This window comes from Staurois parvus, unplaced genomic scaffold, assembly GCF_062004578.1.
Source record: "Staurois parvus isolate SC_StPar_1 unplaced genomic scaffold, SC_StPar_1.0 ptg000937l, whole genome shotgun sequence".
Lineage (NCBI taxonomy): Eukaryota > Metazoa > Chordata > Amphibia > Anura > Ranidae > Staurois > Staurois parvus.
In genome coordinates this window covers 862,391-886,007 of record NW_028318733.1, presented here as the reverse complement: position 1 = coordinate 886,007, position 23,617 = coordinate 862,391, and the positions used below count along the sequence as shown (strand labels likewise).

Sequence of the window (23,617 nt, the reverse complement as noted above, 5' to 3'; positions counted from 1 at the left end):
AATCAACCCTAAGTCCCTGGGCAAGGTCAGTGTAACTAGCCAGATATCTCAAATGTGACACAAATGTTGTGCTATGTTGCCAATTCATATGTATGTTGGTTCTATGTATCCCAATACAAAGGATTGCAATACTAATACAGGCGTACCTCAGTTTACCAACGCCTCGGTTAACGTAATTTTCGGTTTACAAATGAAAATCCATTGAAAATAATGCCTCGGTTTACACAATTGTTAATAATTTTTTGCGCAATACAAAGTGTATGTCGGTGCTGATTTTCAAATGCAAATGCCAGCCTTTTTTTTTCTTCACTAGCTCAGAAGTCACTTTCCCCGAAGTTACAGAAAACTTTGTATCTTTTAATAAACTCAAAGTAAACATTGTTTCCTTTAGGGATATAAATTCCAAGAAAACTCTCTTTTAGCTGGGGAAAGTGACAGGTGAATTTCTGAGCTATAGTGAAGAAAAAAAAAAAAAAAAAAAAAGGGAAAATTACATTTTACAACCAGCAGCATAATAAATAAAAATGGCATGGGGTCCCCCCTCCCACCCACACCAAGCCCTTCGGGTCTGGTATGGATATTAAGGGGTAACTCCACGCCAAAATTAAATAAAAAACAGCTTGGGGTTCCCCCCAAAATCCATACCAGACCCGTATCAGAGCATGCAGCTCGGCAGGTCAGGAAAGGGGGGGGGGGGGGGAGTGAGCACCCCCCCTCCTGAACCATACCAGGCCACATGCCCTCAACATGGGGGGTGCTTTTGGGCAGGGGGGGCTCCCCCCCCAAAGCACCTGGTCCGTTAGTGGGATAATTGGTCAGCTGTTTTTTGGGATTTTGGCACATTTTGTTTATGAGTAAAGTTGGAAAAAAGGTTTTCCAAATTTACTGATAAAAAAAATGTGCCAAAATCCTGAAAAACGGCCAACCAATTAACCCACTAACGGCCCGAAAATCGTTCGATTTTTTTTCGGCAGAAGAATCCGCCGATTTTAGACTCATCTATGGCCTGCTTTAGATGGGTCTAAAATCGGCTGGAAAAAAAAAAAAAGGGCTGATTTAAGGGGCCGTTAGTGGGTTAATTGGTCAGCCATTTTTTGGGATTTTGCCACTTGGTCCCGCTACTCATTCCCTAAAAACAAAGTGTTGTGTACAAAAAACACAGGGTCTTTGACAAGTCCTTTAATAAAACAATGACAAGTCCTTTAATATCACGGCGGCGATCCGAAAAAAGAAAAAAAAAAAAAAAGTTCTGGTCCCGTCGGAGGCTTCCAGCCGTCTGAAAAAAAAGTCTCGCTGACAGCTCTTAAATAGGTTAGGGGCGGGGACAGCCGCGGACAGCATCCGAGTGACCCCGCCCCAGGTGACATCATTGATGTCACATGGGGTGGGGTTTCTCAGATGTCCCTGGCTGGCCCCGCCCCTAACCTATTTAAGAGCTGCCACCCTGTCTCTCCACTGAGGCTAACCAACTTTATGCAGGAGACAGTTTATATAGGTAAAGGGCGGGGACAGCAAGCATGTGACATGGGGCGGGGGTCACTCGGATGAAATCCCCGGCTGGCCCTGCCCCTAACCTATTTAAGAGCTGTCAGCGAGACTTTTTTTTTTATAAGGCTGGAAGCCTCCAACGGGACCGGAACTTTTTTTTTCTTCTTTTTTTGGATCGCCGCCGCCGCCATGATTGACGTTGGATCTACTTCGGGGGACATTGTTTTATTAAAGGACTTGTCAAAGACCCTGTACTGTGTTTTTTTTTTTTACACATTGTTTTTTTGTGAATGAGTCGCGGGACCATGTACCGCAGACTCATTCACGTGGGGGGGGGGGCCAGGATCTGGGGGCCCCCTTGTTCTGATAAGCCCCCCGCCCGCAGACCCCCACAACCACCGGCCAGGGTTGTGGGGAAGAGGCCCTTGTCCCCATGGGGACAAGGTGCTTGGGGGGGGAGCCTCCCCTGCCCCAAATCACCCCCCCATGTTGAGGGCATGTGGCCTGGTATGGTTCAGGAGGGGGGTGCTCGCTCGCCCCCCCCCCTTTCCTGACCTGCCAGGCTGCATGCTCGGATAAGGGTCTGGTATGGATATTGGGGGGGTACTCCGTTTTTTTTTTTTAAATTTTCGGCGTGGAGTTACCCCTTAACATCCATACCAGACCCAAAGGGCTTGGTATGGATGGGAGGGGTGACCCCACGCTGTTTTTTTTATTATTTATTTAATTCACAGAAATAATTTAAAATTCAGCTGTCAGTGGGAAACTCCGATGACAGCTGAAACATTCCTTCTGTCCCTGCAAAGAGCTCCATTATTATATTTGACATTAAAAAGTATAGAGACTGCAACATTGTATCTCTTTGTATCCATTTCGGATATAGATGTTTTTATTCGGATACATATAGATACAATGTTGCAACCTTTATACTTTTTAATGTCAAATATAATAGCGCAGCTCTCTGCAGGGACAGAAGTAATTACTTCGCTATTATATTTACCGGCCGTAGACGGGGCCAAAATCAGACAATTTTTTTTACCGTTGGTGGTAACGTCGGCCCATTGAACAACCGTTTTTTTTTTTAAACGGCCAGTTTTCGCCCCATCTATGGCCTGCATTTTTCTTTCTTCTTTTTTCATTTTCTTCTTTCTTGCAGGTCATGGCTCATGCGCAGATTTTTTATCTGTAAAAAGATCAGCCAATTTGCTGATCATTGCCGCTAAAAATCGGCCGATCTGCAAAATCGGTCGATTTTTATCCAAGTTTACCGATTAAAAAAAATTGGCAAAATCCTAAAACATGGCTGACCAAATAACCCACTAATGGCCCGAAAATCAGCCAATTTTTTTTCGGCCGATTTTAGACCCATCTAAAGCAGGCCATAGATGGGTCTAAAATCAGCCGATTTTTCTGGCGGGAAAAAAAAAAACCACGAACGATTTTTGGGCCGTTAGTGGATTGATTGGTCGGCCATTTTTTGGGATTTTGGCACTTATCAGTAAAGTTGGAAAAAATTTTTTCCAACTTTACTGATAAACAAAATATGCCAAAATCCCAAGAAATGGCCGACCAATTATCCCACTAATGGAAGAGGCCCTTGTCCCCAATAACATGGGGACAAGGTCAGAGGAGGAGGAGCCTAACAATGGCGGTTGGAGAGAGGGCAATGTGAGCACTCTCCGCAAGACACTCACCCTCCTTCCCCAGATGTTCCCCTAATAACGCTGCGAAGGGGCCCGAACAAAACTCACGGGCAAGAGGGGGTTCCTGAAGAGAATCTGATGAGAACGGAGCTGCAGGAGTCCACGAGTGCGGGATGGCTGAAACCTCCCACCCGAGGCTGCTGGGAGTGCAGGAGACGCCGGGTAACCACGTGATCTCCCGAAAGGGAGCTCTGGGAGACAGAAGCCGGCTGGCTTCCTGTGTCAGGGGGAGACACCGGCTCTGTCACTGACAGGACACGTGAACCCGGCTTAGTGTCCCGGCTTGATGAGAGGAGAAGGAGAGAGAACTGGCTGTGACTCAGTGGAGCCGGTGAGACGCCAGTCTGGGGGAAAGGAGAGCCTGGCTGCCAGATACCTGTGAGAGAGGTAGACGGAGGAGGAAGGAGACCTGGAGAGATTCCCCCCCCCACCCCCCCCCTCCTTCAACTGAGGGGAAGAGGAACAGAGTTAAAACAGAGGACAGAGAACTCAAAAGACAACCTTCCTGGAAAAACGGCTGGAGAGAGGGTGAGTGAGAGTGGCTGGACTGTGTATTAAAATCTGATATAAAGACAGTATATTGAAACAGCAGGAGAAGTATACATAGAAAAAAAAAAAAAAGGGAATACCAAGTAGAGTGAAGAAACTAGAACCTCTCTAAAGGACCCATTACAGCATATACCCTAAAGTTTTAAAGAAGAGAGATCGGACACACATAGAAAACATGAAGAGTAAAAATAGTAAAAGGGAGTGGGCCCAAACATTCCCAATCTGGAACAATTAGAAAATTTACGTCTCAAGGTAATGTGACCCCAGAAAGAACCCAGGGAGTAGGTGAAAAAAGTATAATGGAAAACAGTATGGATAAGAGTGCCAGATCTCCAGTGGAATTGGATAATGATAGTCAACAAATAACAGGAGGAACAGAGTTAAGAGAAAATGAAGGAGAACTACAAATCCCAAATAAAAAAGAGATGGCAGAAATGTTTGGAAGTTTGGAAAAATCAATCAAACAGGAGATGGGAATTATTAGGAAAGACTTGGGACATCTTTTGTCTAGAGTAGAAGAAACAGAAGAAAAAAATTAAAAAACATGCGCAAGCCATTCCTGAACTGAGAAATCAGATAATGGAGATTAGGCAAGAACAGAAAAAGTTGGGATACAAGTTGGAGATACAAGGAAACATGCATAGGAAAAATAACCTCAGGATAAAGGGAGTTCCGGAGCTTGCACAAGAAGAAGATTTAAGAGAAACAATACAAAAAATTCTAAACTCCATAATGGGTAGACCTAGAACTGAGACATTTGTATTGGACAATATATATAGGCTAGGAAGGTTTCAACAAAATCGGGTGGAAGAGAGACCAAGAGATGTAGTGGTACACTTTAATAAAAATGCAGAGAGAGAAGAAGTATGGAGGAAGATAAAAGGAAGAGCTAGTATTGAGTATGAAGGGAAACACTTACAAATTTTTGCAGACTTGACACCTGAAACATTATGGTGAAAAAGATCATTGAGACCACTAATAAAACAGATGAAAAAACAAAATGTACAATATAGATGGAGTAGCTCAATGTGTCTAATTGGATGGAAGAATGGAGTTACTGCATATCTGAGATTTCCTGCAGAATTAAGAGATTTTTTTGATAAACTTAATATTCAAAGAATAGAGATTCCAGGTTGGGAGGAAGAGGAAGAAGGAGGGATATATGCTGAGGGAAAAGAGGAATGGCAGCAAGTTAGAAGAAGGAATAAAGAATGAATAGTTAGGGGAACACTGGGGGAAAAATGAAAATGAGGGTGGGTGAACCGTACAGGGTTAGAGTTCTACCTCAAGGTCAAGATCCAAAAGTGACACTAGGCTCACAAAAGGATTAGATGGCAAAGAATAGGCCTAATGGGGGAAGGGGGAGGGAGAGTGGAGAGGAGGTTGTAAGGGAGGGGGAGGGGTGGGGAACGGTGGGGAAGGGGGAGGAGGATGGTATAGGGGGAAGTTTTTTAACACTCTGCATAGAGAGGAGGAGAAGTATGCAAGAAATATGGAAGATATAAGATTTATAACATAATGTAAAGGGGTTGAATATTCCTGGGAAGAGATTTAAGCTATTTAAAGAATTACAACATAGAGAAGCTTCAGTAGTCTTTTTGCAGGAGACACATCTTGAGATTAAGTCAAATATAAAATTGAACACCAGAAATTATCCAACATGGTTCTATGCGGATACCCCAATTAAGAGAGCTAAGGGGGTGGCAATTGGGTTTGCTAAAAATATAAGGTGGGAGGTAGAAGAGAGAGAGACTGATCCTGAGGGGAGATTCTTGTTTTTGAGAGGTAGATTGCAAGACATGGAATGTACAATAGCAAACATCTACTGCCCAAATAAAAAGACCAGAGGTATACCTAAAAGAGATATTAAAAAAATTTATGGATTTTAAAAAAGGAAGACTGATAGTTGCAGGAGATCTGAATCTATGCTTAGATACACAGATGGACACAACCTCTTGTGTGCAGAGAGAGGGAGGTAGGTCTCTGAGAATTTTAAAGAAGGAGATACATGAGTGCTAACTAGTGGACATATGGAGAATAATGCATGGAAAAGAAAGACTATACCTTCTTCTCTAATGCACACAAGATTTATTCGAGATTAGATTACATAATGGTAGATCATCAACTTATTGAGAGGGTGGTTAAAGTAGAAATAGAGACAATGACGCTTTCAGACCATGCCCCGGTTATAATGAAGGTAAGATGGGGGAGGAAGTTAACAAGGGGGGTAGGATGGAGGTTAAATGAGGCTCTTTTACAAGACCAAGAGATTGATCAGAAGATCAGAAAAGAGGTGGAAAGATTTTATCAGGAGAACGAAACAGAAGATGTGTCAATAGCCACAGTTTGGGAGTCCCACAAGGCATATATTAGAGGTATACTGATTGCGTTAGGGGCAAAAAAGAAAAGGGAAAGGAGTAAGAAACTAACGGGGCTCTTAAAAGAAATATATGATTTGGAACAGATCCATAAAAATAGAACAACAAGTGAAATAAGACAGAAGGTAATAAAAAAGAAGAAAGAACTGGAGTCAGTAATGGAAGAAGAGAGGAGGAGAGTACTTAATAAAGTAGCAGGAGAGAGATATAGATGGGGAGACCGACCAGGAAAATATTTAATGAAAGCCCTAAGGAAAAAGACAAATAGAAATTATATAGAAAAAATAAGAAACCCCAAGGGAGAAATGGCCCACTCTACTAAAGAGATTGTAAAGGTGTTCAAGGAATATTATAGTAAGTTATAGAATATTAACCCCCAAGATGGTGTGAATGAAGGTGAAAATGAAAGTAGAGATAAGAGAAGATTATACTTAAAAAATGCAGGACTACCAAGGGTAGATGAAGACCTATTGAAATCCCTGGAAGTAGAAATCACGCAGGAGGAAATAAAAATAGCATTAAAAAATACTAAGGTAGGGAAAAGTCCTGGTCCAGACGGATATACCGTGAGATATTATAAAAAATATAGTGACTTACTAATACCTAAATTGAAAGAATATATGAACGCCTTGGGTGGAGAAATGGAGATTAGACAGGAATCCCTACAAGCCCATGTAACACTTATGCATAAGGAAGGGAAGTACGCTACTCAATGTTCCAGCTATAGACCAATTGCACTGCTAAATATAGATACGAAGCTATATGCAAAGGTCCTAGCAAATAGAATGAAAGATCTAATGCCAGAATGGATCCACGGAGATCAAGTGGGCTTTGTATCGGGGGAGAGGGTAGAGATAACGGAATTAGAACTATGCTTTTGATACAGAAATCTAAGAAGGGGAAAACCCCAGTAGTGGTACTCTCGATTGATGCTGAAAAGGCCTTCGATAGAGTAAACTGGAGCTTCATGATGGATACCCTAGAGATCATGGGAGTAGGTGGTAGAATGAGGGAGTGGATAGTAAAGCTATATAGAGCACCCTCTGCGGTTATCTTGGTTAATGGTGAAAAATCTGACCCCATAGAGATGTCGAATGGGACAAGACAGGGATGTCCATTGTCCCCACTGTTATATGTGTTATCACTGGAACCCTTGCTGGAAACAATTAGGAAGAACGTAGATATAAAGGGAATACAGATAGGGGAAACTGAACATAAAGTGGCAGCCTTTGCAGACGACTTGTTGTTTTATGTGGGAAATCCTAGGAGGACATTACCGAACTTAATAAAAAGCCTAAAGGAATATGGGAAATTATCAAATCTAAAAATCAACCCAACAAAAACGGAGATCTTAAATGTAAACCTTCCGAATAGTGAGAAAGCTAAGATACAAAAAGAATTCCCTTTTATATGGAGAAATAAAGAGATAAAATATTTAGGGATTAAACTTACTGCTTCATATACAAAACTATATAAATTAAACTATATTCCTCTTCTAAATGAGATCAAAGAAGAACTGAAGAAATTGGGAGGAGGAAATCCCTCTTGGTTAGGACGTATAAATCTGATAAAAATGATAATTGTACCCAAAGTACTGTATAAATTTCAGATGATCCCAATTAGACTCCCAGAGGCCTTTTTTAAAGTAATTAAAAAGATAACAAGATTTATATGGAAAAATAAAAAATCCAGAATATCGTATGACCTGATGACTAGGGGTAAAGAGAGAGGGGGATTGGGAGTGCCAGACCTCAAGAGATATTATAATGCAGTAGTTCTAACAAGAATTTATGATTGGACTCACAATGTAGAGGGGAAAAGATGGGTTAATATAGAGGAAGAATTGAGTGGAGTGGATTTGAGTAGAAGTATATGGGCACCTACACAATATAGAGGTTTAAGAGACACCACGAGTGTATATACACTGATTGTTTTAAAGGTTTGGGATAATTTACATAAATATATGAAATGGGATTTCAATTCACAATTAATGTCACTAAGGAATATGGAGTATTTTCCACCAGGTATAGAAGGGAGTGTGGGAAAATGGTTTAAAAAGGAAGATATACAACTGAGGGATATTATAGATGGACAGAAATTGAAAACACTGAAGGATTTAAAGAAAGGTGGAGGTGGAGGTTTTTATTAAGATTGACGAGTGGAAATATCACCAATTAAAACACTTTGTAGAAGGGCTCCCGAAACCTATGAGAGGAAAAAAAGGAGTGGAATATGTTTGAGAGGTTGTTGGAATCATGGGGAGATGGGAAACTGGGTACGGCAAAAATGTATAAAAGATTCTCACTGAGTTAGGCACGGAAGTAAAACCAAGTTATATAGATAAATGGGAAAAAGATTTGGGGATAGAAATAGATGAGGATAAACAGAGGAAAATATATAGACTTACACATGAAAATGTCAGTATGAGAGAGGTGGAGGTGAATTATAAATCTTTAGTAAGATGGCACATTACACCGAGTGTTGAACATAAAATAGATGTAGAAAAAACACAAGAGTGCTGGCGGGGGTGTGGAGGGATTGGTATGTGGTTTCACATATGGTGGGAGTGTCCAAAGGTACTGGGAGACAATGGTCAACTTAATAAGGAAAATCTCAGGGATAAAGATAGGACTAGATCCAGAAGCGTGCCTATTACACAGTACAGAGATACCAGTGAGTAAATACAAAGACTTGGGTATATGGTACTATGTGAATGCTGCAAAGGGATTAATACCTAAATTCTGGCATAAGTTAGAGGTGCCGACAGAAAGGGATTGGGTTGAGAGAGTAAATCAGATTAGTAAGATGGAGAAATTGTATTATATCCAAGAAGACAAGATGGAGATTTATAATAGGAGATGGAGGCAATGGGAAGTTTTGTAGATAAAATGAATATATGTGAAGCAGTGGGATGTGATAAGTGAAGTTTCTTTTTGAATTTTTAGGAAAGGACGTAAGAGAGAAAGGCAGAGTGGAAGGGGGGTGGGAAGAGGGAGGAAATAGGGGTAGAGGGAAGGGAAACAAAAGGGGGGAAAAGAAGGAGATAAGAATTTTAGATGATATATGAGATTGTTGAAGAAATGTTATGTTCTTCTTTTCTCTCTCTCTCTTTTTTATATGTATTTATAAATATGAAAAATCAATAAATATTTGAATTAAAAAAAAAAAAAAAAAAAAAAAAAACCAACATGGGGACAAGGTGCTTTGGGGGGGGGAGCCCCCCTGCCCCAAAGCACCCCCCCATGTTGAGGGCATGTGGCCTGGTTTGGTTCAGGAGGGGGGGGCGCTCGCTCGTCTCCCCCCCTTTCCTGACCTGCCGGGCTGCATGCTCGTATAAGGGTCTGGTATGGATTTTGGGGGGATCCCCAAGCTGTTTTTTTTATTTAATTTCGGCATGGAGTTACCCCTTAATATCCATACCAGCCTCGAAGGGCTTGGTGTGGATGGGTGGGTAGACCCCATGCCATTTTTTTTTTACATTTTGGTGTGGAGTTACCCCTTAAGATACATACCAGACCCGAAGGGCTTGGTGTGGATGGGAGGGGGGACCACATGCCGTTTTTTATTTATTATGGTGCTGGTTTTTAAATGTCATTTTCCCTTTTTTTTCTTCACTATAGCTCAGAAATTCACCTGTCACTTCCCCCAGCTAAAAGAGAAAGTTTTCTTGGAATTTACTGTATATCCCTAAAGGAAACAATGTTTACTTTGAGTTTATTAAAAGATACAAAGTTTTCTGTAACTTCGGGGAAAGTAACTTCTAAGCTTGTGAACTATAGTGAAGAAGAAAAAAAAAAAAAAAAAAGGCTGGCATTTGCATTTGAAAATCAGTGCCGACATACACTTTGTATTGCGAAAAAAGTTATTAACAATTGTGTAAACCGAGGCATTATTTTCAATGGATTTTCATTCGTAAACCGAAAATTACGTTAACAGAGGCATTGGTAAACTGAGGTACGCCTGTATTAGTATTGCAATCCTTTGTATTGGGATACATAGAACCAACATACATCTGAATTAGCAACATAGCACAACATTTGTGTCACATTTGAGATATCTGGTTAGTTACATTGACCTTGCCCAGGGACTTAGGGTTGATTCACACCACAGAAATACAGGCAGGATAAGTGTTCAATAGTTCCGTGGATTAGTGGTTAGCACTACTGCATCACAACGCTAGGGTTGTTGGTTTGAATCCCAACCATAGCAATGAATTTGCATGATCTGTGTGTGACTACCCTAACATACATGTGCTGGTGGCAGCATCTTTGCTTTCTGTTTAAATGATCCCTAGAATGTGAATTAGAATGAGGCCTTGTCTGTTCAAACACCTTTAAAGTAGCACCTTATGTGAATGTCAAAGGATGGGATGAGATAAGGGCCTGGACGAATGATTGATTGGATAATGCTGGTTTGCACTCCACCTCCTTTTGGGAAAGTTTGTTAAACCATGAGAAGAGTGAGCGAAAGAAAAGGATTAAAAAAAAAATATATAAATGGCATGGAGTCCCCCCCCAAATCCATAACAGACCCTTATCTGAGCATGCAGATACCGCATGCCTTCAAAGATTAATTTCCTTTGTTGAATTGCCTGCTTGGTTCACACTAGATGTAATTTAAAATTGTGCTTTTTGTTGGCAATTTCACCGTGTTTTCTATAGATTTACCAATGAGTTATTGCATTTTCAATTGTGTTTTGCATTGTGATTTCTATTGTAGTCTATATGTGAAATCACTACAACGTGCTGAAAAATTTAGACGAGAACTACTTTTGAAATTGTGCTGCAGCAAATCGCTTCCATTAAGACACTCACATCCACATTTATTAGATCGGATATTAGGTACAATTTCAATTCCCAAATCGCACCTGAAATCGTGCACCCTGGATGTGACTTGGCATGCGATTTGCATGGCATGCGACTTGCAAATCGTATGCTAAGTCGCACCTTATTGTCTGCTATTAGAGCAGTCACATGGGTGCATTTCCGACACTGATTTCTAAAGTAGTAAATGTACTACCTTTGACGATTTGCATAGATATCTGTGTCAGATGTCTTGCAAATCATAAGGAAATCAGCAACTTCACTGTACGTCGCACAATTTCTAAATCGGCTTTGATGTGACCGCGGTGTAAGGCCTTTTTATGTTTGATTTCCTGAGTGTTTTTCCGATTTATGGGAAATGCCGCATACTAGCAAAAGTGAATTTACATTTTCAGTATTGCATGCGAGATGTGGTCATGTGACTGCCTTAACTCATGCGATAATCTGGAGTGAATTGTGCCCATAGGGCCAAGAAATATTGTTCTGTTGTATGCTGCACAGGTATACTTCACTGTGGCTTTCTTTCTGACTCTGATTTGTGGGGCCTGTATACCAAGGGTTAACGAAGGTGGGAAGAGAATTAATCAGGTGCAAACACTTTCTCTGACCAAATGAATAACAGTGGTGGGTGTGGCCTACCTTATATAAAGAGATGCAGTAGTGGCTGATTTTTGCCTTGTACAGACACATTATTTCTGCATGTCCTTGTCTGTGGTGGTTTGGGGAGGAAGAGATATTGTGGTGAATTGCCCCCAGGCCACACTCACGCTGTGTTTTGATGTGGGCTGCAAATGTTTTGCATGTTCTTCCTTCTAAGGTGTGTTTGTGTTATTGTACAATGATTGTGTTTATTATCTTTGCATTGTAATCCTAACACATGTCCATTGCTCTGCTCTTCCAAGTTTGCTTTATTTAGAATGAAATGCAGTTTTCAGACAAACATGGTGAGAAATGTATGTGTGGGGGATTTGGGGAGGTGGGAGGTGTTTTTATATTGATATTTCGATCTGCAGTTTGTTTTGTGAACAAGCCCAAGTGATATTAACCGTTTGTTTCCTGCTGTAACCTGTGAAAGCACAGTTCATTATAAGTATAAACTTTTAGATTGTAAGCTCTAATGAGCAGGACCATTCTATTTTAGCAACATCAATCCTGCTTTTTTAGAACTGCAAACATATTTGCGAATGTCATATACACAATGGAGCCACATGTAAAATTGCTATGGTGCACAAATAAACGCCAAGATGGCTGTTGGAGGAGGTGCTAGAGCAGCTGTCATACCGGAAATACGCCACAACATTTGCGGAAGGATGTTTGCACACACCCGGAAGTGGAAGTGGGGAGTGTGAGGGGATGGGAGTGTAGTTAGGAGAGTTTAGTGGTAATTTGCAAGTCTATTTTTTAGTTTTGTGAATTGTTCTTTTGTGGAATTCCAGACCACATCTGGACATGGAGAGATCGCTGTTCTCCACCGAGGAGCTGATCCTTATGTGCTGGGGAAACATTACTAATAATTGTTGTATTTTCACTTGAAAACATGTCCAATCCTTAGATCCATTGAGGTACATAGCAGAGGTTCAAGGTTCTTCCTAACTATACAGGTGGCACAGACACAAGCATACACCCAGGGCCACTGTTAGAGATCATGGGCCCCGTACAGCATACCTGACAGCCTTCCACCGCCAGAGAAAATATCCAAATTATATTTATGGTAAAAATACACTAAAAACATTAATGGACATAATCCCAACCATATTCCTGTGAAATCTAAATGATAAAACTGTACTGAGTTAATAAATAAAGCTGTGTGTGTAATTGAGGTGTAATTGAGGTTTTGGGGCTCATGGGTGCTGTGGCCTGTAGAGTGGGAATCAGTGGTTTGTTTTTGTGGCCATCGCCGTTTGCAGGCAACCTATGTTACACTATGGAATTGCTGCAGGTCATAATTTGACAAACATATGGGTGCAGGTGTACAGCCCTGAACACAGACAGTGAGCATTCAGGGCCACTTCCCCACGCCTTCACACCTGTCAGATTAAAACCTGTGTTCATACAGCTGCTGTGTACCCATAGTGTAACAGGTGGCTCTAGCCACATAAACAACCCACTCATTCATGCTGTACAGGCCAGAGGACCTGTGTGAATGGGGCATTTTTTTTACTTTTTTTTTTCCTCAGCTCGTTAATTTCAATGGCCTGCCTAATGTGTGGGAACATGAAAAAATACTGCAGGCATATTACTTTAAAAGTGTGTTGCACCTAACCGCGCACATCTGCAAAGGGCATTGCATTTCTTTGCTGTGCTGGAAAATGTGTGTTCTTGCATGCGTTTCTGCACCACCAATGGTGTGAACAAGTCCTAAGGGCCAGTTCACACTATAGAAACAGTCTAGATGTGTTCCTGATGCGTTTTTGCATGCCCTTTTGGCATGCATGTTTAGTGTGTTCCAGTACATTTTGGATGCGTTTTGGACACGTTGCATTGCATTTTTGTATCCCTTCCAGTTAGTTTTTTCTACTTTCTTTTTATTCAATTTAATTAGGGACATGTGCGTTTTAGTACATTCAAGGACGTTTCAATGTGTTCCAGTACAGTTCTGTGCAGAAACAATGCAGCATGGTCAGCTTTGTTTACAGCACCTGCAATGCACTGAAAATGCAAGTGCTGATGTGAACTATGACATTGACAACCATATAACCTTTTTCTGTGCGTTTGTGATGCCGAAAAAGCAACTGAAACACATGTAGTGTGAACTGGCCCTAAAGATTATTGGAGGTAAGGGAACGGGACTGACCAGGGATTGTGAATTCAAGGTCATCCACCCTTGTGACAGTGTACTACACTATTAAGCACCTTTCTGGCTCCTGTGGCTGAGCTAATTCCTCCCCAGGACCATTTGGGCACCCACCCTGATGGATGGATGGATGGCTGGAGCTGGATGACTAACCCATAGCTGCCAGCATACCGCTGCACCCCCAGATGAGTGATGTGTATAACCCATGCGCATTAATACTTTTGTTCTGGTGAGTGTAGACCAGTCCCAAGGGTGGTTTATCTTTCACGAGTTCATGCACTACTGTCCGTCACAGAGAAACTACATGTGCCATTCATAGACACTCTCCGAGTTGGTACTCGGACATGAAGGACATTCCATTATTCAGGAATGATTATATGAACTTATTTTAGCACCATTTACCAATTTACATCATTATTGCAATTATTTGCACTTTTTGGTTTTTACATGCGTTCATTATTGATCACATGCATTTATAGCACTGCACTTGACTTTAACATAGAATAGTTACGTGATTAAAGAGAATGAAGATATATCATTATATTGGGAAACTAGAACTAGACATTCCAAATTATTTGAGATATAAGTGTGAAAATGTTTAACATTTGAAAATAGAATGTATGACATTCATTAGTAAATGCATTAGTTGTCTGATCATTTTGGAGAAACAGCAAAAAATAAATAAATAAAATACAGGTGTACTAATTATGTAACATTCTAAGTATTCTCTTTTGCTAACACAAAAACGCCAACAGGACAAAGCCGGCGCTTGTGCTCCATCTAGTGAACATATGCGGTATTGCACCTAAAAATGTGCCAGACGCGATTTCACATTTACTAATAGTAAAGTAGACGTTCGTCAATGAGATTGCTAGACGCCGCTCAGAAGACTGACAGGTCTTGATTGATTTAACTGAGTCTGCCTGAATGTTCAGAGTCTGCTGGTAGACTCAAGTCTTAGTAAATCAGGGCCATGATGTCTGTCAGACCCATGCCTTGGCCTGGTCGTAAAGCTATAAACCAGTCAGTCATTTTAGCTCTGAAGGGGGTTAGTCTCTCAAAACGCATCAGCTTATCCCTAATTAGGGCACAGCATTGTTTTGGACTGCCATTGCGGATCACCCATTCTGCTTGTATTTTCCTTTGGTTTGTGAGTATATATCTATTAGATTTCACAATAAACACGTGGTGTACCACGGTAATGCAAGATGAGAGTGTGCCCTTTTTGCTTTTGTTCATCAAATATCCAGATTTCCCAATCTTTGAAGGGCTGCACCTCCTCGTTTGGCATTCTGAATTCCTTCTAGTCTGCATGAAGATTTGAGTGCTGGTTTCGTTTGTTAGTTTTTGGATGAATTAAGTTCCAATCGGGTTTGATCAAATTTAACTAGTAAAGCAGGATCCGGGGTCCATTTATGTTGATATAAATGGTGAATACTTGTGAGCTATTATGAAATGAGGTATTCAGTGAGTAATATATAGTTATCCTCTTATATGATGTGTTTGGTGCGCTGGCACTTGCACCGACTCACTTGCTAGTGTATATACAATGTTATAAATAAATAGTGCCGCGCTCCTATTAGCTTATATATATATATATATATTATATCTCTTACTCCTAGAGGTGCATGAAATTATATCTATAACAATTCATAAATCTCTGTGACCAATAAATACAGTTGTTAAATAAAAATAGCAGTAATAAATTAATAGTGAATCACTATGACTAGTGAATCAAGCAAATTATATAAATATAAATAAAGAACCTTCATACATGTGACTGATAACAATCAATCCTAAATTGGTTGTGACTGTGAAAATTAACAATTAAATTCAAATCCATATAATCTAAATAAGTGCCCCTCTGATCTACTGTGATCACTCCATTTATATTGTGCAAAAGCATATAAAAGTGTGCACGTGCATATAGTAAAATAATAATATCAAAAGTCTTTCAAAATAAAGTGCAGTGTGCAGGTGGATTCCTTATTCCCTCTCGCCGAGTGCTTAGTGGTCTCCCTATGCGCTCATCTTAATATTTGCCTGAATAAATCCAGGCAAATACGCTTTTAATCCTTCCAGGATTGATGGGATGGGATGATACTTTTATACAAGCTGTTCCAGAAGGTAGGTGTGGATCTATAGGGGTTCTCCTGTTCTCTCCTTTATCCCCTTGTGCAGCTGCTCATGAATAGATATCCTGACCAGCTCTCTAAGGATCTCCTAATTCCCCTCCTGGGGTTATCACCTTCTCCAATCCTCCTTATACCAGCTTTTTTTCTGTTTCATTTGCCCTGACCTTTCTCCAACTGGTCTGGTGGGAGACCACTAAGCACTCGGCAAGAGGGAATAAGGAATCCACCTGCACACTGCACTTTATTTTGAAAGACTTTTGATATTATTTTACTATATGCACGTGCACACTTTTATATGCTTTTGCAAAATATAAATGGAGTGATCACAGTAGATCAGAGGGGCACTTATTTAGATTATTTGGATTTGAATTTAATTGTTAATTTTCACAGTCACAACCAATTTAGGATTGATTGTTATCAGTCACATGTATGAAGGTTCTTTATTTATTTATATTTATATAATTTGCTTGATTCACTAGTCATAGTGATTCACTATTAATTTATTACTGCTATTTTTTTATTTTATTTAATAACTCCATTTATGTTGAGCTGCAAGATCAGTATATGCTTTAGACTTAGCCAAAATAAGATCATCATGAGCCTTTTTGAGTCACGAGGATAATTGAATAAGAAAGCCCCTAAACGAGGCCTTATGGTCCGCCCAATTTATAGCAGGATTCCTGTCTTCCGCCCTATTAGTCTCAAAATAAAGTTTCAGATGTGTTGAAATATCAAGACAATAAGAGACATTACTTAAGAGGGATTCATCAAGATGCCAATGAGGATTAACTGTCCTATTTGTCCAAGTGGCAAAAGTTAAGAGGATTGGATCATGATCAGACCAGGACGTAGAAACAATTTTGGTCGTAATTAGTCTAGAAAGTAATCTCGTATGGAGGAATACATGATCAATGTGGGAATAACAGTTATGAGCTCTGGAGAAATGGGAATAATCTCTGGAAGTTGAGTTAGTCTCCCTCCAAGCGTCGACTAGATCATAGCGAAATAGAAGTTGGGCAAACTTATGACTCTGTATAAGTCCCCAGCCAAAATATCGCTTTCAAACTCTGGAACCAAGGAACTGAGTAAGGAGTGAAAGAACTCTACCTGATTAGTATAGGGGGCATAATAAACCAGGAAAGTAACCAAAGTTTCTCCCAAATGTCCATTCACCAAAGATAGCGTCTCTTCAGATCTTTAATAATATTAGATTCAGTGAAAGATAAACGTTGAGATAAACAAAGCTCCACCTCCTCTTTTTCTCCGTAGCATTGGCAAAGTAGCATAGAGGATAATCTTTGTGTACATACCATGGGATAAAAGAAAGGGGGAAATGCATCTCTTGCAGGTCTACTATATCTGCGCCTAAAGATCGGTAATGACTAAAAGCTTTAAATACGTTTAGGAGAGCCAAATCCCTGGACATTATGAAAAAGTAGTCAAATAACACCTCTATCAGACCGTTGGGGAGACATGACCAATCATAGGCCGACTATAATCAGTTAAGCCGACCCATCCCCAGAGCATAAGAGAAATCAGGGTTGACCAATACAAAGTATGACTGACCTTTGGGGAAAAGAGAAAAAATTAAGGAAAACAGAAAAAGCAGAGAAGTAAGACACGTAGAGTACTCAGAACCTTGTGTCAAAAAAATATCTGGCGCTACACATTATAGTGCAACTGGGAACAATGTAACCAATTGTTCCAGGGCTAGAGCACTGTGAAGGAAGGGGTCTACCCAAAGAACAATCTCTGGGTAGTGTCTTCCAGTCTGAGACGGCCCATAGATACCTCCCGGCACAAAAAAAAAAAAAAAAAAAAAAGAAGAAAAGAAAGCACAATATAAAACATCAATGGAAACCAAACAGCAAAGAACAACAGAAATATAAGAACCCTGATAAAGCAATCACAAACATATAATATGCTTTTTCAAAACATACATGGAAACAAATTAACAGTAGCAGCCAATGTTCCCAAAGGAAACCACCACGCAAAAAGTCCAAAACCCTGTATTAAAGAAGTCTCAAGTCGTCTTACGATGGATGTTGAGGTAGACCAGAGTGGTGGAGGTTGAGTGTTAGATCTCGACTAGGCCTGAGATGAAGGACTATGGGAAATGATACCCAATTGGAGCAGGATTTTTTCGCCTTCTTGAAATATAGAAAATGTATAAGGTTTTCTGTTGTAGGTAAACTGAAGCCGAAAAGGAAAAGCCTCACCGATAATGAATATCCCGCTGTACCAAGAAGGAAAAGTAATCGTTTGAGAGATCTCCGTTTGTCAGGAAAGGACTCACCGCTGGTGGTGCTAAGGCTCACCTGCTGTGTGGGCTGCAATAACAGTTCTCACCAGCAGGCGCTTTTCAGCAGCCAGGATCTCACTCCTGCAATCAAGCCATCACCTGAGGCTGATTGTAGGAGGCGTATTTAAGCAGTACCAGGCCTGCAATCAGTGCCTTTGTGTTTTCCCATGAGCCCTTGTTGTTCTGAACCTGTATCCTGTCTTCTACCTGATTGACTGTTCTACTCATTTCTGACCACAACTGAACTCTGCCTGCACCGACCCGGCTCTCCTCTTTGACTGTCTGTTTGCCTGCCCCTCTGTGCCATATCTGCCTGATTGTTCCTGACCCGGCCTACCTGACCACGCCACCTCTCCAGACCTGACTACGCCTGTGTTCCTGAACATATTGATATTAGTTGAAGGTTTGGTTTTTGTTTACTATGCGTTTTTGTATATTTGTGAAGCTCTTAATAAATGATATTGTTATTACATCTGTTATGATCCGCCAGGTGGTGCCTCAGGCTGCCAACTGACAGACCTACTCAGAGCGTGGGGTCTAAGCCCGGGCTGTGCTTTCACCAGAGCCCCTGATGGTGGGGATGGACTTGAAACAGTCCCGGGCCAGGTCACGACCTCCGAGCAGGCCCACCAGTGGCTGAGGAGACCTTTGGGGACAGGTACCGGGAGAGCCAGATATGAAGAGGATGGCGGCCCCAGCAGGGTAGTAACGGATCGTGGGCCCGTGAGGGTAAGCGGGGTACAGAATCGGTAGGCGAAGAGTAGTCGGGTCACACGCAGGGTCAGCAGGGAAGTCAATCCGCAGAATGGTCAGGGCAATCCGGGTCAAACGCAGGAGCAGGCAGAATAGTCAGGGCAATTCGGGTCAATCACAGGGTCAGGCAGCGTAGTCAGGGTCAATCAGGGTCACTAGACAGGTGCAGGAACTCAGGATCACAGGAAGACCTTGCGGCAATCTGTGACAGTGCAGGGCATCTTTAAATAGTGCGCCCTGCACTGTCATTGGCTGGCTAGGACGCGCCCCCAGCTGTCATTGGACGCCTGAGGCGCGCCCGCGGCACCTACTGCGCATGCGCGGCGTCCTCTCAGCCGCGGCTCGCCGGGACCTAGTGCCTGTGTCCCGGCGCGATCTGCCGCCAATGCGCATGCGTGGGGGACAGAGCCGCGATCGTGGACCATGGAGCCGCGATCCCTGACATTGCCCCCCCCCAATGGGCACCCTCCGGGAGCCCCACTGATCTCTCCACCGCGGGTGAGCACGACAAAATTCCCGGATGAGCCTGGGTGCGTGGACATTCTGGGCGGGTTCCCATGAGTTCTCCTCAGGGCCATACCCCTTCCATTTTATCAGGAACTGTGTCTGGCCCCCCCCCTCCTTCGGCAACTGAGGATAGTCTCCACTTCATATTCCTCCTGGTCACCTATGGTGACTGCCTCGGGAGGTCTGGATTCACGGTCCGGGAAGGGATCCGGTCTGGATGGCTTCAGGAGAGATACATGGAACACAGGATGTATCTTGAAGGTCTGCGGAAGCTCGAGTTCGTAGGCCACCTCGTTAACTACTCGTTTTACCGGAAATGGGCCAATGTACTTGGGTTCCAGCTTCCTTGAAGGACACAGCATCTTCAAGTTGGTTGTTGCTAGCCAAACCTGATCCCCTGGTTGAAGCAGTAATTCTCCTCTTCTTTCTGTTGAATGCCCTTTTACTGTCCTCTTGGGCTTTAGCGATGGCTTCCTGAATCGTTTTGTTATTGACAGAAAAGAAGTTAAAGATGTCTTGAGATGCCGGTACCGGATTCTCAGGCATCAGATCAGGGAGGAATGTGGGATGATACCCGTAATTGGAAAAGAACGGGGATTGACCCGTAGCTGAGTGACTCGAATTGTATGAGATTTCCGCGGAAGGCAGCAACGACAGCCAGTCATCCTGAAGGTAGGATGTGTAGCACCGTAAGTACTGTTCCAGCGTCTGGTTTGTCCTCTCAGTTTGGCCGTTGGTCTGTGGATGGTAGGTGGATGAAAGCGACAGCTTGATTCCCAGCGATTTACATAAGGCGTTCCAGAACCTGGAGGTGAATTGGACCCCCCGATCTGACACTATCTTCGGGAACCCCATGAAGCCTCACCACCTACTTGATGAAGATCCGTGCCATTTCTGGTGCTGATGGGGTCTTCTCCAGGGGCACGAAATGTGCCATCTTTGAGAAGCGGTCGACGATCACCATTATTGCAGTGTAGCCCTGGGATGGTGGAAGTTTGACCACGAAATCCATGGCTATCATTTGCCAGGCCCGCTTGGGTATGGGTAATGGACGTAACAATCCCCATGCCCTGCTCCTGGAGGGCTTGTTCCTTTGACAGGTGGGACAAGTTCGGACGTAATGCTCACAATCCTTGATCATGTCTGGCCACCAGAACGAGCGCCGTAGTAGATCCAGAGTTTTCGTTACCCCGAAGTGGCCCGCCATTGGATGGTCGTGGCAGTGCCCTAGGACCAAGGTTCGCACTTCTTCTGGGACCATGATTCGGTCTTCCTTCCAAAATAGCTCACCATGGCTCTGGAGGGGTGACCCAGACGGAACTGGTAGTCCTACAGAAGCATCGAGAAGCCGGCAGCGAAGTTCCGTTTGTAGAGCGAGGAAACTCCCAGAAGGTAAGATGGTGTCAGGTACCACAGCGTCGTCGGGGTCCTCAAACATGCGGGACAGAGCGTCTGGTTTAGTGTTCTTAGTACCGGGTCGGTACGTTATATGGAATGAGAATCGAGAGAAGAAAAGAGCCCATCTCGCTTGGCGAGGTCTCAGTCGTTTTGCTGTTCTTAAATATTCAAGGTTTTTGTGATCTGTTAATATTAGGATTGGGTGTGTGGCTCCTTCCAGTAAATACCTCCATTCTTCAAGAGCAGTTTTAATGGCCAGGAGCTCCCGATCTCCAATGTCATAGTTACGTTCCGCTGGTGTCAACTTCCTGGAGAAGAACGCCACAGGGTGCAGTAGTTCCTTGGTACCATTCCTTTGGGACAAAACCGCTCCTACCGCATTTTCGGAGGCGTCCACTTCCAAAACATATGGGAGAGAAGCATCTGGATGGCAGAGAATGGGAGCAGAGGTGAACAATTCTTTGAGCTTCTTGAATGCAGTCTGCGCTTCGGGAGTCCACTTAAAGCGGACCCCTTGTTTCGTCAGTTGCGTGATCGGGGAGACCAGACCGGAGAAGTTCCTAATAAACTTCCTGTAAAAGTTGGAAAAACCGATGAAACGCTGTACCCCCTTTTTGTCGGCGGGTATTGGCCAATCTAAGATCGCCGTGACTTTCTGGGGATCCATCGCGACCCCCGCGGAAGAGAGAACCAGTCCCAAGAACGTGATTTCGTGCTGTTCGAAACAGCACTTTTCTGCCTTCGCGTATAGCCCGTGTTGACGCAACCGTTCTAATACCCGTATCACGTGACCCCGATGAACCTCCAGTGAGGGGGAAAAAATTAGGATGTCATCCAAATAAACCACCACGAAAATATCGAGAAAGTCACGAAAAACATCATTGATAAAGTGCTGAAAGGTCGCCGGAGCATTACAGAGCCCGAACGGCATCACCAAACACTCGTAGTGACCGAATCTCGTACGGAACGCCGTCTTCCACTCATCCCCCTCCCTGATACGGACAAGGTTATAGGCCCCCCGCAGGTCTAATTTAGTAAATATCGTTGCCGATCTCAATCTCTGGAGGAGCTCGGGGACTAGGGGTAAGGGATAACGATTCTTTACTGTTATTTTGTTCAGGTCACGGTAGTCTATGCAGGGCCGTAACGATTTGTCCTTCTCTAAGAAGAATAACCCGGCCCCGGCTGGGGATGTGGATGGACGAATAAATCCCTTCCGAAGGTTTTCATCAATGTATTCCCTCAGTACTCCCGATTCTGTTTCGGACAAGGGAAAGATACGGCCGAATGAGATTTCAGATCCGGGTAGGAGGTCTATGGGGCAGTCGTAGGAACGGTGCGGAGGGAGAAAATCAGCTCCTCGCTTACTAAAGACGTCTAAGAAGTCATGGTAGGCCGGAGGAATAACCTGGGATAGATTGGTGTCACCATCCAAGCACAGGAGGAACCGGGGAACCACGGATCCTGTGACGTGGCAGTGACTCAAACAATAGGGTGAGCGAAATTGAATTGTTCCCTTTTCCCAGTCAATCTGGGGGTTATGGGCCCTCAGCCAAGGGAGTCCCAGAATGACTGGAAAAAGGGGGGATGCGATGGCATCCAAACGGAGGAACTCCTGGTGATGGTCTGCCATTGTGGTGAAAATGGGTGGTGTCTCCTGGTCCACCACCCCTGATTTTATACGGGACCCATCTGCCAAGAAGATGTTGAACCCCCTTTCTTTGGTCTGGAGAGGGATTTTTTGCCGGTGGGCAAAAGTCAGATCGATGAAGCAACTACAGGCTCCTGAGTCAACAATTGCGGTCACCGACAATGTTGCTCCGGGGAGCTGTAAAGACACAGGAATGGCCAGGTAACTCGACTGATCATCCCTTCCTGCAGGTAAAGTAAAAGAAACGGGCGTGGACTTACTCATTTTAGCAGGACAGGAGCGCACCTGATGACCAGCTTCCCCGCAGTACAGACATAGGTTCTGTGATAGTCTCCTCTGACATTCCTTGATCGATAAGTGGGAACGGGCCAATCCCAGCTGCATGGGTTCCGGGTTGTCCCCTGTTTCCGTGCTTCGCGGATGGTTCCCTGGGGTTGGAGCTGTATCTCTGGATGGAATCCATGCCACCCTTTGACCCTGGCTGCTCCTTTCCAGCCCTTAGTCTACGGTCAATTTGAAAGGCCAACTCAATCAGTTTTTCCAGGGAGTCAGGTAGGCCTACTCGTGCTAATTCGTCTTTGAGAGACTCAGACAGCCCGATGCGGAACTGGTGACATAAGGCCGCATCGTTCCATCTGGTGTCTCCCATGCAACGCCTAAAATCGGATGCGTATTCTTCGGCTGTCCGGCGGCCCTGCCGCAGAGAGTATAGAGTAGCCTCTGCGGAAGCAGCTCGCTGAGGGTCGTCATACAAGACGGCCATGGCCCGAAAGAACTCGGTCACGGAGTCAAGATGGGGGTCGTGCTTCTCCATCAGACGGTGAGCCCAATCCTGGGGCTCATCCTGAAGGAGGGAGACTATAAACCCCACCTTGACGGTCTCAGTGGTGAACGTGCGGGGCTGTAAGTCAAAGTACAGGGTGCAAGCGTTCCGGAAGGCTCGGAAGCGGCTCCGGTCACCACGGAATTGTTCCGGCAGAGGAACGCGGGGTTCAGGAGCTAGGGGTGTGGCAACCGCTCCAGATACCGGGTTAGCGGGAGGTTCTGCAGGTGGAGGACTCTGAGCAGGGGGAGTCAGGGGAGCTAATGACTCCATGCGGTCCTCCAGTCGGGCGCAGCAACTGTGGAAGTTCTGG

The 23,617-nt window shown here is 43.4% G+C and overlaps 1 protein-coding gene across 2 annotated transcripts in view; it reads right to left on the bottom strand.

The window, feature by feature from the left end:
- The window catches only part of SMTNL1 (smoothelin like 1), a 525,456-nt gene that overhangs the window by 465,406 nt on the left and 36,433 nt on the right, over positions 1 to 23,617 (bottom strand). The gene's annotated exons all lie outside the window — the stretch shown is intronic.